Genomic DNA, 20,772 nt, shown 5'->3' with positions numbered 1-20,772 from the left:
GCAGCGTTTTTTATCCTAATGACAATGGTTCGTGTAGGCACAAACATTTTTTCGTCAGCAGAATCTAATATTCGCTAGAAAATCCATTTGACGAACTGAACGCTGGAACTAAATATGGAGTCTGCCAGTAGTAAATGTCATACCATAAATAAGAGAACGCGTGAATGACAAGAAGTACCATTCATACAAAACGGTGTTCCTACTAAAACTTGACGTATACACGATTTAGGTGTGAAGAACACACATTATAACCGATATGAGTGACAAGCAGCATAGGAGTGAAGTGCGCATGCGCATAGCAATGCGCACCTAATACACTGAGCAAATAAACAAACATATTCGTTATCTGTCTTTCTTGTGTCTCCTTGTATCGCCTTTTTCTCTTACTCTATACGTACATTTTGAATATCACTATGTCATTTGTAATTAATGAAATGTAAAAAAAAATGTCTTAAATATTTGTCGTTTACAAATTAAATTTACTAATATAACATATATGTTTGGGTTCATATGTATTTTAAATGTATTTACAAAGATAACAAGTGACATATATATATATATAATATAACATTGATTTATATTTTATTATAATAATATTATTATTTTTATTTTTATTATTACTTATACTTAATTATAATAATATTATATTATAATTTATATGTAATTTCCGTGTTATATTTTTATGCTATTGCTCTGTTAACCACATTGAGCTCTCATACCCGGATTTCCTCTGGAATTATTCCATTATAACATTAAATATATATATATATATATATATATATATATATATATATATATATATATATATATATATATATATATATAATGGTTGGACGATTTATTGAAACCGACATTGGAATCGTGAATAGATGAAATTTGAACTTACTGGGTTATAGGAATCGTTGTCAGAATATGAAAAATTTAACCTAATTTCCGATTCAAAAACGATTCTTTTAATTTTTTCTTGTCAATTGCAAAAAATTAAACAGATTTTTTTTATTAGAAGCTGTTGATTTAAAACAGTAGATTTAATCCCACAGAATACATGTTTAATCCCATTTCCAGATTTAACTTTGATGCACAATTTTTAATTTAATATATCCATTTGTTTTTCGAGAGATAATGTACTAATTCTTTTTTTTATTTGTAAATTTTTCGCATAAATTATGTACATGGTTATATGCCCCAATATCAGAGAGTTGCAACCCCACATATAAAACCTTGGTCAATGTAGGGGCAAGCCTTCATACCAATTGTAACTATCCAGCTCCCCTACTCCCCGGGGAGTTGGTCCACATTTCCCCTTTACTCCTCATATTAAAAATCGGCCTTGTGCCTAATTTGCTTTGTGGTGGAGGGGGCAAATAAATACCATTTTCTTGGCTTTTTGGCTAAGATCAAAGTGTAGTATCTGTTCTTACTACATTCTGTACTTATGTTTGTAACTTTGTGATATAAAGTGGGGGATCACTTTTCTGTAATAATCTTATGTAAAATGATCACCCACTTTACAACCAGTCAGTCTCAAAGCCATTCAAGTCATTCTCCAGATCATTCACGCTGTTTTTGAAGGAGTTCAGTTATTTTTTAAGTATTCAAGTCATTCTTAAGGTCATTCAATTCATCCTTAAGTTCATTAAAGTAATTCTAAGTCATTTACTTTTTATTTATTAAAGTCATTTCAGCCAATTTTCGGTCATTTTAGTTTATCTTTAAGAATTTCATGTCAATCCTACATTCACGCATTTATTCATTACAGGAGAGCACCGACTAATGGTTATCGACATTGTTTTAATTTGGTGGCGTTTCCTGTACATTGGCGGTGTCTGTCATTAGCGTCTTCTGAAATAATTAAAGTTTTATGGCATAAGGTTCCTTTAATAGGTTTCCAGACGGTTTTGTACCGGCATCGAAAATAATCATAGACTCTTGAAAATTCACTATGTTATGGCTATACATATGATGAGATGACTCGCCAATTTTTTATGATTAAATGTTCTAAGAGACAGCTACAGCACGAATTGAAATACACCCAATTAAAGTTTAATTGTCTTGAATTTTAAAAATGCAGTCTGGACGGGAGAACATTTTTATATAGCGATATGCAATGATTTTTTGTTACAAAGGAGTAACAACTTATCAATGTCCAGAGGCCACTCGGGGATAAAGTTTATAGAGTGTAAAAAAGGCAGCGGGAGAATATCATAGGAATGTTGTAAATTTGATTACATAAGGGGAACGGCTCATCAAGAACTTGTTTACATTGGACTTGAAGACAACAATATTGTAATCAGCTGGAAAGCAGGTGAAGGGAAGATAGTTAAGGTCTAGGCATGGATAAAGAGTTGGGAAAATTCTTGATAGTGTTTTAAGCTAGACGAATGTTTCTCGTGAAAGTTTAGAGATGATTGTACCATACATTGGATCTCATACGAGCATTTGCCATTAAAATAACGAAAAAGCAGGGATAGGCTCGCAACATCCCTACTGTGAGTTGCAGGGAAGAGAAATGTATATTTTGAACTCTGTCAAGGCAGGATAAATCTTTCTAACAGCTCTTGTCCATGCGTGAAAACAATGCTCCATCCTTGGACGTACCTGGTTTTTATATTGGTAATGAATCCCATCAGTATTGAGATATATACTGGATAGATCGAAGGATCCCAATATTTTTCCAGGGACCTTGACAACGGATTTATTTGACGTACGTGTTCTATTTCGGATCAGGAGTAAAGGTGAAGCCCAGAAGCTTGTCAAATCATGGATCCTCCCCAAGACGAGAGCCATTCATTTCAATTGATAGCAGATGGGGACCAGATAGTTTATGATGTAAACATAGAAGCTTGGTTTTAGATGCATTAAAAGTAACAAGAAACTTCTTTCCCAATGAACCTATCAGAGAGAAATGATTTAATAACTGAAGACATTTCCTGTTATACTGTAACTGGAGATTATGTGAAGTAGGCCTTTATGCTATACTCTATCAAAGGTCTTTGATATCTCAAGCGCAACTTCCCTAGAAAGGAAGCCTCCGTCGAGAAATCCAGTAATCTTATAAGATATAACCGTAAGCACATCTGTAGATCTAGCAAAACAGAAACCATATTGTATGTCAGTAAGGTTATTTTTGCTGAGGTGGTTGATTACTTCTCTATTTAACACATATTAAAGTAACTTACTAATGACTCACAGGAGACTTATTGGTCAGTACTAAGAAGGAGATGACCGATCACCTGAATTCTTAAATACTGGCATACTTATAAGATTCTCCAGGGTGTTGGAAAGCAATCCTCCTTAACACAACGCTTAAACAGCTTTGTAAGTATGGGAGCTAGTTCTGGTAGAAACTTTTCCAGCGCCATAGTTGGAATGTCGTCAGAGCCAGTTGCTTTATTGGAATCAAGGTTTTTGATTAGCTTGAAAACATCACGCATAGATACCTGTATGTCACATAGCGTGTTTTCTGATACAGAAGGAAATACAGGATGGAGGCTGCCTTGGTCGCTGCAAAGTTCTTGGCAAAGAATATTGCTTTGTCTAATGCTGACGAGACTACCTCAGGTCCATTGATGATGGTTGGGATAGAACACACACTTTTGTTTTAAACTTATCAAAAGTCCGACAAAAAGGTATGGAGTGCTTCAGACTTATTTTGGATGATCTCGCATGAATAGAGCATTAGTTTTTTAGCTGCATAAGAGATTTAAAGAAAGGCAGGGAGTTTGTGAGGGCTAAAAAGAGGTGTGGAAGGAGTACAGAAGTCAGAACACCATTCTTCTTTGTTCAAATAAAGAATTCCATTTATAAGTACCGTCGTGTGCTTTTAGAGAAATAAGTACACAGTTTGATATTAGTTTTGGAAATGTATACACACCTTTCTGCGCAGAATTGAAGGTGCGAGTGAATTGTAAAAAGTTTGTCCCAAAAGTGTCCAGAGAAGACTAGAACGAAAAATTTGTCCTAACAGCAGGAAGATTTTCAAGCTTTCATATTCCGCAGTTGACCAGCTGTGACAATCAGATTTTTAATAGGGTGTATTTCAATTAATGCTGAGCTGTTCATTTGAACCTGAAATCATAAAGACTGGTGAGTCATCTCATCATACTTAATTGTCAAAGAGTCTAAGATAATTGTAAATGTCTGTACACAGAAGTCTGGAAACTTATTTAAAGCACAATACACACACTCACACACACAAACACACACAGACAGACAGACAGACACACACACAAACACACACACACATATCTATATATATAAAAATGTAAATGTTGGTTCGTTCGGAATGAATTGTCTAAAAAACCACTGGACGGATGGCTTCTACGTTTTGGTATAATATGTTTACTATATCCATGTGTGTTTTTCTATATTTCTTTTTAATTATAACATTATACTTAATTTTTCTATGATAAAAAGGTGGATTTCTTTGTACCGAAAGGCCATTTTTTTATTTAGGGACAATTATTTATTACCGCTTCCTGTCACGTGACCAGTGTTACAATTTAGCGGTTTTCCTGCTATATCTGGAGATTTTGGTTACAATCTAGCGGGAAATTCTAGAAAATCTGGAGGTATTTGGCACCCACACACCCGCATTAGCGCTTGAAAATATTCAATGTAAGTAAAAAAAGTAGCATTTATTGCCTTTGGTAACAATTATTTATTGATTATTTGTTTTGTTTTTTTCACCTTTTTTTTTCGACTAACCATTCTTAAATCTAACTATAAAATCGATTTTTCCAAGTACATTTTAGGTGGGGGGGGATTTCAACCTCCGAAGTTGGGGTTTGTATTACTGTACACATAGATTCGAAAAAGTTGTCAAAAAACAAATATATAACAAATAAATATTATCAAAGGCAAGATAACTTACTTTTCTGCCAAACTGGATATTTAAATTAACCACATGTGGTCTCAAAATGAATGACGACGCTCAAAGTGTATACATATTTTGACTCCTCCCTTTACTTAAAAATTCACCAAAAATCAGGAATTTTAACGAACATTGCAGTATTTTTCAAATAATGATCGCAGAATATAATGAACTAATTATTTGTACTTAACTCTTAGTGAAAACGTTTTATTTTGTTTAAACAAAAAATACCTTTACTAAAGTTATGGTTTTCAGTAGTAAATTAAAAATGCAAGAATTTATTTTTGCTTTTTTTTTTAAAGCATCGTAATTTGTAACAATAAAAAATAATTTTTACAGTAACATTACGAAAAAAGCCCCTAAAGTCCGTATTAATGTATTCGATATAACTCGAAGAAAAATGAATTATCGGATACTATTCAGGAAATTAAAGTTCAATTAGATTCCTATTTCAGTCACCTAAATTATTTAGGGTGAAATAAGTTTAGTAATTGATAGCCAAACCTAAATATATTTTTTGGTAAATATCCAGATACGCTACTACAGAACACCGACCACTCTAATTTGTTTTTTTTGGGGGGGGGAACAAATATATAACAAATAAATGTTATCAAAGGCAAGATAAGTTACTTTTCTGCCAAACTGGATATATTTTTCGTGTTTTTATTCAATGTAACATATTTATTCAGCTCGAAAAACATACAGTGTTTACCGATGTATTTGAAAATTCAAGATGGCGTCTCACACCCTCTTTAACACCGTAAGTTTGGAAAAAGGTGTTATAAATAAAAAACTATACAAAATACTATTAAAAACCCGCCGAATATATGTCAACCTATGTCCAGTAACATGTACTGTGCGAGTTTTTAAGAGTATTTTATCCGGTTTTTTATTTATAACATCTTTTCCCAAACTTACCGTGTTAAAGAGAGAATCAGACTCCATCTTGAATGTTCCAATACATCGGTAAACACTGTATAGTTTTCGAGCTGAATAAACATGTTACATTGAATAAAAACACGAAAAATATATCCAGTTAGGTAGAAAAGTAACTTATCTTGCCTTTGATAACATTAATTTGTTATATATTTGTTTTTTGACAACTTCTTCGAATCTATGTGTACAGTAATACAAACCCAACATATTTATTCAGCTCGAAAAACATACAGTGTTTACCGATGACTTGGAAAATTAAAGATGGCGTCTGATTCTCTCTTTAACACGGTAAGTTTGGGAAAAGGTGTTATACATAAAAAACTATACAAAATACTATTAAAAACCCGCCGAATATATGTCAACCTATGTCACGGTAACATATATTGAACGATTTTTTAACAGTATTTTATCTTCGTTTTTTATTTATAACACCTTTTCTCAAACTTACCGTGTTAAAGAGAGAATCAGACGCCATCTTGAATTTTCCAATACATCGGTAAACACTGTATGTTTTTCGAGCTGAATAAACATGTTACATTGAATAAAAACACGAAAAATATATCCAGTTTGGTAGAAAAGTAACTTACCTTGCTTTTGATAACATTTATTTGTTATATATTTGTTATTTGACAACTTTTTCGAATCTATGTGTACAGTAATACAAACCCAATATGCTACATTTAATAAATACACGAAAAATATATCCAGTTTGGTAGAAAAGTAACTTATCTTGCCTTTGATAACATTTATTTGTTATATATTTGTTTTTTTTGACAACTTTTTCGAATCTGTGTACAGTAATACAAACCCCACCGACCACTCTTATGTACAAAGTAAAATCTTCGGAAAATGTTAAATGGTGTTCTAATTGGTAAATGTCGGTGCGTTACTTACGGAAAATTTGAAAATTCGATGTTCCAGGTAAAAAAAAAAAACAGATAAATTACCCCCCCCTACTCCAACTTGGTGAACTTTCCTTTTCTTATTTTATTTCTTTTTCAGCTAATTTTAAATTTTCCACCAAAAAAGCGCTATAATGTATTTTTGAAAATTAGAAAATTCTATGTCCTGGAAAAAAAATCCCCTCCCCCCAACGTAGTTTGCTTGGTGAAGCCGTCGTTTATGCTACAGCGTGCATGCGCGTAGCATAAACGGAAGCTGCAAAATGGTGGAAAGAAGATTGTGGGTTCAGGGATAAATACCATGCAAACGGGAAATTTTCCCCAAGTTTGACTATCAGATTCGTTGTCAGCGACCTCAATTACCTATACAAAAACAAATTAGAGTGGTCGGTGTTCTGTAGTAGCGTATCTGGATATTTACCTTTTTTTTTCTTGCTTAAAAAAATAGCATTAATACAGTAAGTTAGGTAAACTGACTTTTCGTTTAAAAATGGAATTATTTCCCTTTCGTTATTAACTTTCTTTTTTTAAATTTTTTTTGAATAAATATTTTGTGTTTTATATACATAAGGTACAATTGTTGAATGTTACTGTTTTGATTATATTCGTTTGGGGGGCACAATTAAAAAAATTAAGAAAGATTAAAATGAAGCGAAATTTAAGTTTCCGTTCCATTTTTACAACAACCGTAAAACAGTGCATACTCAGCAAGTTTTATCGTAATTTATAAGCATATTGAAACACTTAATCAACATTTTATTTATTTTTTTGCATAATTAATGATGGAAGTATTTTTCTGTTTATTTTCTAAACATCTGTTAAAAAAATTAATTTGTACTTTCTCTTGAAAAAAAGAATCAAACTTTTCTCTACTTTCACATGTGTTCCATTTTAACAAACTGAGCCACAGCAACGCGTGGCCGGGTACAGCTAGTACATATATATATATATATATATATATATATTTCTGGTATAACAATACTTGAATTTTTAGGTTAGCCTTATTTTTCTGTAGCAAAGAACTGGATTCTCTCTCTCTCTCTCTCTCTCTCTCTCTCTGTATATATATATATATATATATATATATATATATATATATATATATATATATATATATATTATTTTTTACTATAATAATTAAATACCTACAGACACCAGTGTTTCATCCGTTCGGGAATTTTCAGTGCAGGGTGTCATGATTAACACCAGTCGAACGATTCGAACCCCGCAACACGAGACATCTCTGGGTCGATTAGCGAAGACCGTATTAATTCGGCTACCATTAACCGCGTGAAATAACGTTGAATTTTAACATTTTAATTTTAAATGTTCATTTACGTCAGTCAGACAGTGATCTAGTCGTTATACGATGATCTATGCATAAGAGCTAAATTGACCGACTTTAATTCAACTGAAAGTGCTCAACGATAAGAAAATTTTTAAAGAGGCTGTCATATATATATATATATATATATATATATATATATATATATATATATATATATATATGTATGTGTGTGTGTCTGGATATATATATGTCCACACACACACACATAAACACACACACACACATATATATGATTTAACCTATACAGAGTGTTCTGTACTTTATCCTCATAGAAAATCGTCAAGCTAAAAAGCACAGAATTCGTGCACACACACACATACACACATATACATATATATATGCATATATATATATATATTCTGCGTTTATATATATATATATATATTCTGCGTTTTTTGTTGTTTTTTTAGCTAACTAACTAATCAGATATAACGTATTTTTCGCTCAGAGGTTAATGTTTCGATTACGCCAATAACTAGTTTTTTTCTAGAACCAATTTGTGCTTGAATTTACTTTCAATTCCTTCGTTCTGTTTTTACAGTACTGACAGAGCATTTTAACAAATGTGCCAAATTAATGGGATAAACTATGGGGTTTGGTCATAACATAATTAAACTGACAGAATCTACGTAACTTTTGAGCATTGTTTATTCTCTGTTGATTTGAGGTATGTCAAGAATTCTGTCGAAAGAACTGACCCATTAAATTATCGCCCTATTAGCCTCCTCCCACTTTTCACCAAAATATTTGAGACCTTAATTAACCATGCTCTAGTCCAGCACCTTACAGATGCTAAACTTCTGACCGACCAACAATATGGATTTAGACAAGCCCGTTCCACAGAAGACATGCTAACTGTAATCTCTGAACGCATATACCATTCCCTGGACAAAGCGGGAGAGGGCAGAGCGGTAGCTCTAGATATATCTAAGGCTTTTGACAGGGTATGGCATGAGGGTCTCCTCAGGAAGATTAGATCATACGGTATCACTGGTAGAATACTTAACATAATTAAATCCTTCTTAGATAAGAGAAAAATCCAGGTTGTCCTCGACGGTCGTACATCTAAACAATATGATATAAATGCGGGAGTGCCCCAGGGATCTATCCTTGGACGTCTGCTGTTCCTGATATTCATAAATCACCTCCCCGACAAAATTGCCTCTGAGATGGGTATATATGCTGATGACACCACACTCTATAGCAGGCACGACAGGAAAACAAATGAACATATATCTAAAGTAATGGCAGAAACACTAGAGGATGACCTCCAATCAGTAGTGGAATGGGGACAAAAATAGATGGTCACGTTCAATGCCGCCAAGACAAAACTGGTTTCATTCAATAATTACAAGAAACCTTCTCTACCACCTATAGCAATGGCCAACAAATCTTTATCTAAGAGTACTCTCTAAAGCTCCTTGGCCTAACGTTCACAGGAAACATAAGTTGGAACAATTACATCGAGGGCATTGCCAGGGCTGCTGCGAGGAAGGTGGGCTCTCTCTACCGTGCTAGAAAACTTCTAACACCCGAAAGTATCCTGTACCTCTATAAGGCCACTATTTGCCTATGTATGGAGTATTGCTGTCATATTTGGGCTAGTGCATCAGCTACTAGTCTCTCGCTCCTTTACAGGGTTCAAAAGAGAGTCGAAAATCTGATAGGCCCTAAACTGGCATCTAAGCTTCAGCCTCTGTCCCATCGTCGAAAAGTTGCATCCCTCTGCCTGTTCTACAAGTATTATGATGGTGAATGCTCTGATGAACTGCAAGCACTTGTGCCCCACGACGTGAACACCCTCGACAGACCCGACAAGCTGCAAAATCCCACCGCCACACTGTAGAGATCCCTAGATGTAAAAGATCTTTCTACTCCAGTAGTTTCTTCCCCAGAACTGCTAGACTTTGGAATTCCATTCCAGGTCACTGCTTCCCCAACTGTACTGACATGCATAAGTTTAAGTGCAACGTGAACTAACATCTCGCTGCCCTAATCCCTACATAGTACCGCAGTAGATGTTTCCCCTGATAGTAGCCCCCTACACCAAAGTGGCAATGTGCCTTGTTTGGGGTGAAAATGTAATAAAAAAAAATAAAAAAATAAAAATTAAAAAAATGTGAAGTTCTAGATCTAATTTTCAATGCGTTTCTTATTCACCCTTTGATAATAGATTGGTTTTGTCGCTTGTGACGACGAAGGAGACGAGGTTGCTTAGATAATTTTGTTCAGTAAGAGTGCTATCATTCTACAGGTGTCTAATCTTCGTGTCGTTGGAGAGATATAAACGCCTTTCTAACTTAGTCATTCAGCTACTATGATATAGTTATCAACACATATCTATTTATAACATATCAATTGTTTGATCGGAGCAGATTGAAAGCATTACATTTTCCGAGTATAATATTTGTACAAAATGTAACGGTATCGTTAATCCTATTCAATAATGGATCCACACGTAGCGCGCAGACAGTCGCAAATGAAACGTTAAAAAGAACCTCGGCTCCTACTTCTTCAGCTAAAATGAATCATATCTTGTTTTAAAATTCTATCAGTTCGCTTCATAGTTTACAAAATCCTGCCATTTCGACACGTCCTCTTTACTTTCTCACACTTACACATGATCCCACGTCCATCACATGCAAGCACGCGTTTTTTTTACCCTCACTAAGTTCATGTATTCTTTTCTATTATATCCTTTCTCTTCCTCCGCAGTGACGTCAGCTCGCCCATCGAATAGTGTCATTCGGACGCTGCTTCTAAATATGCATCAGCGGCTATGTTACAAAAAAGCTATTGTATAAGTTAATCCTTCATACGCATCATCACTTTTTGTAAGTCAACTTTTGCATTCAGTGCGTTTTGTTCTAAGATTATTTTTGTAAAAAATGATCGTTTCAAAGAAATCGATTACTTTTCCGAATGAAAAGCATTGTGGTTATTATTGCTTGTGTCACGTTTCCGTTAGCGTTTTATGCGTGCAATATAAGCTCTTTTAGTTACTTGTTCGACACCGACAATTATGCCCAAATTTCTGAAAGAAATACTGGCGGTGTTTTTTTCTGTTTGTTTGCTTGTTTTTGTTGTTGTTGTATATGTTGCGAGTTGGATGAATCTGCTCTGTCATTTTCGAAGCCATTATTGTCTGGAAGGCGGAACTGGGTGGGTGATAAACGAATCAGCTGTGAAGACCGAACAAATCTGTCGTGTAATTGAAGGACCCAGAGCATAATAACAACCGGCTGATATAGGACGGCGTGGCAGTTTTAGTGCGGGTAGGGAGAAAGTCTAACATAAATATCACTGTATATGCTTATCATTGTGGTGTGTGTATGTTACTTTTGTTTGGTTTTTCATGTCGTATCTTCAGGTTTTTCCGCTTCTCACGTTATCTTTAAGTGTGTACGTTGTTTAAACATATTATGGAAAACATGTGAAAAATGTAACGTTATTCTTGAGGCAGGTAGTTCTAAGTATATTGCATTGAATATTGCTGTATCTCTTCGGCACGTATACGATAAACAGCACATCTGCATATATGTCTCCTTCTTTGTTTTCCTAAAGTATCCCGTGTTTTTTTCTTCGGCAAATCTTCTCAAATGTCTTTCTCACCCTGTTTTTCCTGCTATCCACACATCCACACACATCTACACACACACACACACACACACACACGCACACACACACATATATATATATATATATATGTATATATATATATAATAGAGACACTAGTATTTCACGCTTACGCAATCCTCACAATAAGATGGAATTTCTGCCGTTTGACGCTATTTGTTTAGCCTTTACATCCAGGCCCACAATTAATTGCCACGACAATAAAGGGAATTAATAACTAATAAACCCTCAATTCGGACGCAGACAATAGACAATCTAGTGTGTCCAAACGATGAAAGTCGGGAACGTTGTATAAAAGCTAATGACTGCCTCTTAGTTTATACTTCCCAGACAGTACGCCTTCTTAAGTATTCTTAAAGAGGTTTGATAATTATAATTTAATAATTATTATTATTTTACGCCGACATGCACTAGTGCATAATGCTTACGCAATCATCTGTCTAAGATGACAATTTCTACCGATTGGGAGATCTGAACACAGCCACAAAGTTACTTCTTACTCAATTTGCGTGGTTTTTACATCCAAACCACCAAAAACTGCCTGGAAAATGCATGAATCATAACTAATAAAGACTTGGGGTTCAAACATTAAACAATCCAGTGTATTATTCTTTTGTTCCTGGGTTTGTATCGAGCGACTGGTTTAAACAGTTAACATTATACTGATGATTTAGAAAGGATTAAACCATATGCAGGTAATATCTGAATATCTTAATGAGAAAATCTCACACGCACTCTCATACAAACTCATAGATGGATATATGTATATATGTATGTATATATTATAAAATGTATGGTACCTCTGGTTGCATAACGGGAAGAGTTGTAATATCATTGTCGAATATGTTAAATGGCCTGTCACAAAAATATATAAAGCTTCCACTGACTCATTTTCCCCCTAAATGGAGGGTAATGCTTTGAGGTACGGAATAATCACGTTGGCACACTAATTCTTGTTGGATCGGCCTCGTCAGTGCCAAATGGGTGATCATTTTGGGAATTCCAGCCGCTGGATGTCGGAGGACGTCAACACATCTCTTCAAGAGTTGTCAAAACCTAACGTCATTTCTCTAACGAGGATATACATGCAACGGGAGACCTCTTATACAGTTTAATACTCCCATGGAACTTCCCCCTTTAGATGAAGGCGGTTAAAAACGTATCGGGTTAGTGCCGTTTCCAAAATATCTAGAAGAATAGTATAATCATAAACAAACAAGCATGTCTTATATTGATTTCGCTTCTAAAAATATAAGGTGATATTTTTTAGGGTGGTATTACGGAAATCAAGCAGATATAACACTACTTCATCTAAAAGAGTAATACCTAGGAGATTAACCCTATTAATAAAATAGGTAATGTCTTAAAAATGTTATATTCATAATACAGCAGATTATAATATAGTTTGCCCTCGATAATAGAAATGATAATAATCTTTCGACTTTTATAAATCGATGATACAATATTATTAAATCGATTTATTTTTTTTATATTAAAACACTCCTAGACATCAAAACATTGTGTGTTATGGCCACTTAGCTTTTTAGCTAAGATTAAAGAGTTGTATATATTCTTGACATCATAGCGGCCATAGACGTTTTACAAAGGCTATAAAGTTTGACATTAGGTTACCTTGTAAATTATCTCCCTTATCGTTTTTAAATCGTTATATATATATATATATATATATATATATATATATATATATATATATATCAAAACTACCCGTCGTAGACTGGGTTCAAAAACAGCCTACAGGAAATTGACTCTGGTTTATGAAAGTATGATAGGTTATAAAAAGGAAGGGTTGTAAAGAGATAGCTTCGAATTTGGGGGTATCAAAACCAAAGCAAAATATGATGAAAGTAAAAATAAAATAGATAGACCCCATAATTTATTATACCATACCTGTTCACACTGAAACAGTTATCACAATATTCTGTAGATCCTTATTAAAAAACCTTGTTATACTTTGTGATATATTTCCATTCTATGGAGGTCAGACGCGAACGAACACCCCATAATTTTATTATACCATATTTCTTCAAACTTATCAAAGTATACTTACGCAGATAGCTATGAAAAGTCTTTATTAATGTGTGTGCCTAATTCTAGAGGCCAGGCGCGAACGCAGACCCCACAATTTTATTATACCATCCCTATTAAAGTTAAAACATACTCATCAAATTATTTTATGTACATCTATATCAAAAACACTTGTAAAATTTGTTTTTAATTTTTTAATTTTTTTTATTTCTATAGTTTGTGGACCAGGCGCGTACGCAGACCCCACAATTTTTATGAATCATCATTATGACAGATCAAACATACCCATTCCTGTGTGTGGATTCATCTTCTATCATTATATGGGATCAGTTTTCTATAATAGTCCACCATATAGGAGCCTATTCGTGACCAGACAAACACACAGACATTCAGCTTAATATTATAGACTACTAAAAGTACCCTCGTTGACTGGGTTCAAAAACAGCCTACAGAAAATGGACTCTGATTTTGGAAAGTATGATAGGTTATGAAAAGGAAGAGTTGTAAAGAGATAGTTTCGGATTTGGGGGTATCAAAACCAAAGCAAAGTATGATGAAAGTAACAATAAAATAGATAAACCCAATAATTTATTATACCGTACCTGTTCACACTGAAACAGTTATCACAATATTCTGTGGATCTATATTAAAAAACCTTGTTAAACATTGTGACATATTTCTATTCTATGGAGGTCAGGCGCGAACGAACACCCCCATAATTTGATTATACCATATTTCTTCAAACAGAAATATAATTATCATAGTATACTTACGCAGATAGATATGAAAAGTCTTTATTTAAGCGTATGCCTATTTCCATTCTATAGAGGCCGAGCGCGATTGCAGACCCCACAATTTTATTATACCATCCCTATTTAAGTAAAAACATACTTATCAAAGTAATATTATGTACATCTATATCAAAAACACGTGTAAACGTGTTTTTTTTTAATTTTTTATTTTTTTATTTCCATACGTTGTGGACCAGCCACGTACGCAGACCCCACAATTTTAATGAATCATCATTATGCCAGATAAAACATACCCATTCCTGTGTCTCGATATATCTTCTATCGTTATATGTAATCATTTTTCTATAATAGTCAACCATATAGGAGCCTATTAGTGACGAGACACACACAGAGATGTTCAGCTTCATAAAAAAAAGCTCCCCTCTTTGGTAGAGCACTCTCGTAAATTATCTTACTCGCTACTTAATTTAGCTGAAATAATGCGAAGCTCGCGATTTGTTTACAAACAAACGTTTGAGCCCTCTACGAGTAGCGGACGAATGTTTATTTAAATAATCGTTCGGACAGGTTAATTTCGGCCACCGATTCCGTAGTCAAGGGGTAGGACTGCCGACTGTCATCACGACGGTTCTAGGTTCGATCCTCGGCTTGGGAGAGGTGTTAGTCTAGCGGCACTGATGAGTTGTGATACAACGAAACAGGTCTGTATGTCGATGACTAAAATATATTTTATATATATATATATATATAAATATATATATATATATATATATATATATATATCCTCTTTAACTAATAATGTAATCATGCAGACACAGTGGAAATCCCAGTACATGAGAAATATATTTTCTGGTTTAAGCATTCTTCGCCCCTCCTCAATTAACTTGAATTTGTCTCAGAATCATGGGTAAATCTTTTATGAACTAGGTAGAATTTCACGTTTAGTGAATAGAAACTTTACTAAAAAATATGTGTATTTGGTTTTCTTCATATTTAATACACGACATATTTAACTAAAGTGGATATTTTTCTGGATAGCGCAAAAATATTTTGGATCAGAAACCCAAAAAACGCACAGCAAATAAAAGTTTATTAAAAGTTTTTTTGTTTTTTTTTTGTTTTTTTTTTTACACAGTGGTCTCCACTTATCAAGGCGCCGAAGCCACTCAGGGATAAGGGTTATTGTAAGTACATTACGTTAGTGTAGAGATTTGATTAAGTGTTTACTTAAGGGGGCGGTTCATTAGGAATTTGGTAACATTGGACTTGAAGACATCCGAGTTGTAGTCAGGTGAGAAGCAGGCAGACGGAACAGAGTTCCACAGGCGTGCAGTTCTAAGAAAGAAGCTTTGTTCATGGAATCCACGTTTTGATTTAGGCACAGATAAAAAGTTGGGGAAATTTTTGACAGTGGATTCAGCTAGACGGGTGTTTTTCGTGAAAGATTGGCGAGGGGGGACCAGAGATTAGAGTTCAGACGAGAATCTGCCATGGGAATAACGATAAAACAAGTATAGTTATGTAAAATTTTGTTTTAAATATACAACTAACAAAAGTTAGATAGTTTGCTAAGTGCTCAGAAAGTACTATTGTGCTACATAGTTCAATATAACTAATAAAAATAACATTGTAACAAACAATTCATCAGTCAATCACTTCGTGATAATATTTCTCTTGAATGTTTTCTATTTTAAGTAACATTTCACTGACTTATTTTTCCTTGTGGAACTGCTGCACGCTCCTTTCTCGCATTATTATTACAGTGATATAATGATATTCAAAATGAGGCTACATCAAAGAGCGATCACTGTCATATTCTTGTCCAGTATAGCCTAAATGGCATTTTGAAAACTAAATCTTGCGGAGTTCGCCTTTTCACAAATTGTATTCGGCCCTTGTACAAAACGTAACACACCGACTAACTAAAGAGTGAACAAGCAGAATATAACATAAATGTATGTAACAAATAAAACAAAGATAGAGAGAAATACTTTGTAACTATGTATATAAATGTTTTCTTTAAGCATTTGTCCTATAGAAACTGTTAATGCATTCTATTTATATTGTTGGTCATTTAATATGCATAACGTTGTTTTAGTGTGCGCGAATATGTGCGTGTGCCTGTAACAACGTTGCCCATCTCTGACAGTAGAATTCATTAGTTAGGGTAATTTAATAGTTAAAATTTAATTAAGTGGACAATCACCTTATGCCAGGTAATCTACGTCCGCCATCGTCTGTTGACAGTGGAGACAGGTGCGAAGAAAATGCGGATTGATTTACTTGTAGATCCAGTCAGTAAATTACATTAATGATAAGAAATCATTTTCTGAAGAAATCAATTTTAGTGAGGAAAGATTTTGACGTGGAAATTGAAGAATGGTAAAGTGTCTAGTTCCGCAATGGCCAGCATAATGAAACTTTGTGGTTGCTGCTGTAGCTTAATCCTACTGTGAAGTTTGTGTTTTATTGTATATAGTTTATATAACAAGTGCACATCTTTCTCAAAGAGAATGATTATTACTTGTTTATTGACTCAGTTTTTTTATGTAAATATCCAAACACATTCTTTTTTTTAATGGAAATCGCTAGAGACAAGGCATAAAGCGACTTGATGTAAGGAGTTAACAAAAATAAAAGCTGATTGTTGCAGACAGAAGATGCCTATTGGCTTTAGTCTTGAAAAGACCAAGTTGTACGTAGAAGCAAAATAGTGAGAAAGAAGATATAGCCTTGCAGTCCTTAGAAAGGACTACTTCAATAGTAAGCTGTATTACAATGAGGTATTAGAACAACGAATTAATGGAGACATCTAAACGAGCTGGAATAAAGGAAGCAGGGAATAGATCAGAAAATTCTGAGGAATATCTGCCATTACAGTATTTGTAGAAAAGATTTAGACTAGCAACATTCTGTCTGCCAGAGAAAGTTTCCGGGGAGAAAAAAAGTGTAAGGCCAATCAATAGACAGATATGTTTCGCCAATTTATTCATAATAGTGTTGGGACGATTAATCGGAATCGGGGATCGGAAAAATCGGAATATTTTAAGCGATCGGAATCGAAAAAATTTGTATCGATTTTCCGATGACAAAAAGATTCTTTGCATTGTCATTTTTATTTGATTTTGTTTAAATATAATCTTCCAGTGATGATAAAATAATAAATATTTATTGATTTAAAACCACCAGTGGAGCTTAAATTGATAGATCTTTCCTACAAGTATATTTTTACGTCTAGGAAAATATTTGCATATTTAACTTGTGTTTTTACGGTAATCAGAGAAAAATACAGGTATATAGTTATATATTTAGTGATTTATGAAGAATCGGAATCGATAATTGTACTGGAATCGGGAAAAATATTGGAATCGTCGCATCCCAAATTATTAACCTTCAAATGGACACAGATTCACCAGCCCAATTACGACAACGTTGCCGTAATTGGGCTGGCGAATCTGTGTCCATTCTAACGTTCTTGATGAATTGCAGATCTGATCGTAGATTTGTAACCATACAGAATAGACTCATGTGTGAGAAAATGTTAGAGAGGACGGAAGTTACGAGAGGTGGAAAGAGCAATATATTTAATATATGGACTCTAATAAAGATTTGCTAAAAAAAGAAATACGAGGCACATTCAATGTCAATTTCTAAATCGCATTACGGTATGTTTATTACGCTGTGATGTCACGGATTATGGCCAAGTTCTCGGGGCGCAAGAGTTAACGCAATGTAATTGATTACGAAGATCTACGTGATCGCTCTGTTCTTCAACGGAATTGTGTAGAATAGATCCGATGTCAAGTTTCAGCGTTGATCAGTAAAAAATTGAGTTAACATAGAATGAGAAATATAATACACTGTAATAAAGAACAAAGTATTTTAAATATGAAAATAAGTATATAGTCTCATTAAAGTGTTCACTTATAATACACATTGCTTTTGGATTAGGTTTTTCAATCTAACCTTGTTTCACTTATTTAAATTGAGAATTGGAGTATAATGTTATGTTCGGGCTTATGCGTCAGAAAATATTTAATTCTGTATCCTTACTTCGTAGCAATCAAACTTTATCGGGTGAAATGAAGACTAATTTTTCGGGCAAGTAAATGCAGTATCTCTTTTTGTTTTACACAGGAGATCACTACATATTCAGGCCCGGGGGTTACTATAGGATAAGTGTTAAGTGTTGGATAGACGGTGAGAAACGATCAGTCATAATGGACCTTATATGATAATATGCTATCAAAGAGGACGGGTAAACACAACGTTTTTGACATTAGATTTGAGAGAGCAATGTTATATTCAGTCAGAAAGCAAACCTACGGTATTGAATTCACCAGACGGACGGTTCAATGAAAGAACCTCTGCTCATGGAATTTCTCGAGGAGGGGTATGCAGAGATAGAAACTGCGGGAAGTTGTAGGCGGGTTTAGTCCGCTAGCCGTGTGTTTTTTGTCGGACGTTTTACGGGGAGAGATCATAGATTGAAGTACTGCCGATCACTTATTATTAAATTAAAGCTAGAGCAGAGATGAGATGGTCTTCGCCTACTATATTTGGCAAACACTTAGCACCTTGTCTAATCTAAAAAAAGGGTGTTATTTAGAGCGTCACCTAAAATGTGGAGATAGTATTCCAACTTAGGGTGTATCTCACAACTTTAGATCTTCCACTTCAGGTCAGTGGAAAAGGTAAATCTCAGAAGTTTAACGTGTACCATTAAGACAAGAACCGTTCATTTCAACTGGAGCAAAGTAGGGATATAAACGTTGATGGTTAACTTCAGTTTGTTCGGAAATGTTGGACTGAAATCGAAAATGTGTGTATGTACCTATAAGGGATGTTTTGATATTGTTCAGTCTGATTCAACAATTCCGATTGGAGCTGTTATCTAAACGGCAATCCTTTAATCAAATTCTTCTTGTGTCAATCACGTTATTTCATTTCTTTTTTAAGCCTGTCCTTAAATAATAATTGAGTAATTTAGTAATTTAGTAATTTTCATACAACTTTGCAGTGCATCACGTGTCTATAACGACTAACTTACCCTTGCATTTCTTCAGTGAACATATCATTACGTAATGGTGTAATTATAAACGACATATGCTATACTGCTCCCCAAAATATGGGGTTAATACCTGTTAATATCCCTTTATATAACCAAAAATAATTCCTGGGAGTAAAGTATCAAAGATCCTGGATATAACCTTTAACTATATCGGGTGGTGAGGCCCCCAGCTTGCGGGATTTCGGGAGTGTTGAGCAACCCTTTAATTGCCATTTGCTCCCAGATCCACTTTGATCCTAAGTGGTAGTCCTCTTAGGGTTCCAACTTTGGGTTAAATAGAAACCGACTTAGAAAAAAAACCAAATATATTCTATTAAAAAACTGTTCTTCAAAATCATTGGATTCGGCATTAAATAACCTGAAAAGGGTTGATATGCTGTAAAACAAAAACAACCAACCAGCAAAGTATCAAGACAACAGAAACTATACTGTACTACTCTCAAACACACACAAAAATAAGTCCCTGTAAAGATGATCTCATAACGGTATAGCAGATTACTTCTCCTCGTACAACTGAATAAAAAAACTGAAATTATGCTACTCGCTCGCATGAAAATGGTAACAAAATGTATTCATTCTTTTTTTCATTAACCTAAAAATGCCTAATCATAAGAAAATTATATGTACGGTTCCTTGGGTTTTTGTCTGTGATACCTATGTAGTTTATGTACTCTGCATCTTTTTAATATAAGACAGATCTGTTATCAGAATCAACAGCGACAGCAGGCATTTTATTATCATCACACGCAAAAACACACAACCGCACGCACTCACGCACATATATATATGTGTGTATATATATATATATATATATATATATATATATATATATATATATATATATACATCTTAAAGATGGAGACAACTAGGGCATCTCTAAGTTGTGAAGGGATTTTCTCTTGTTCCCATATTTGGAGAAGCAGGGCATGGATGTGTCTGAGAAGATCAGGTCCGCCTTTCTTCAGGACTTCTACTGGGATGCCGTCAGAACCAGCCGCCTTGTTGTTTTTCATCTTCCTAATTGCATATATATATATATATATATATATATATATATATATATATATATATATATATATATGCAAACTATAGATGTCTAAGACTCTTTATGGGTATGTGTTGTTTGCTTTATAGCTGCTATTTCGAAATTGAGTGTGGTCTCAGAATTAAAGAGGAATGATATATTTTATGTTGATATAGTTAGAATA

General features: G+C 34.1%; 1 pseudogene; it reads left to right on the top strand.

The window, feature by feature from the left end:
- The first annotated feature begins 1,371 nt into the window (after positions 1–1,371).
- Positions 1,372–1,508, top strand: LOC145274142 (U2 spliceosomal RNA; annotated as a pseudogene).
- Positions 1,509–20,772: the final 19,264 nt, after the last annotated feature.

The sequence above is a fragment of the Euprymna scolopes genome, chromosome 4 (assembly GCF_053919585.1).
Source record: "Euprymna scolopes isolate OS-2025 chromosome 4, ASM5391958v1, whole genome shotgun sequence".
In the NCBI taxonomy this organism is placed as follows: domain Eukaryota; kingdom Metazoa; phylum Mollusca; class Cephalopoda; order Sepiida; family Sepiolidae; genus Euprymna; species Euprymna scolopes.
The sequence above is the reverse complement of the archived record's forward strand: the minus strand, read 5'-3'. Positions and strand labels throughout refer to the sequence as shown.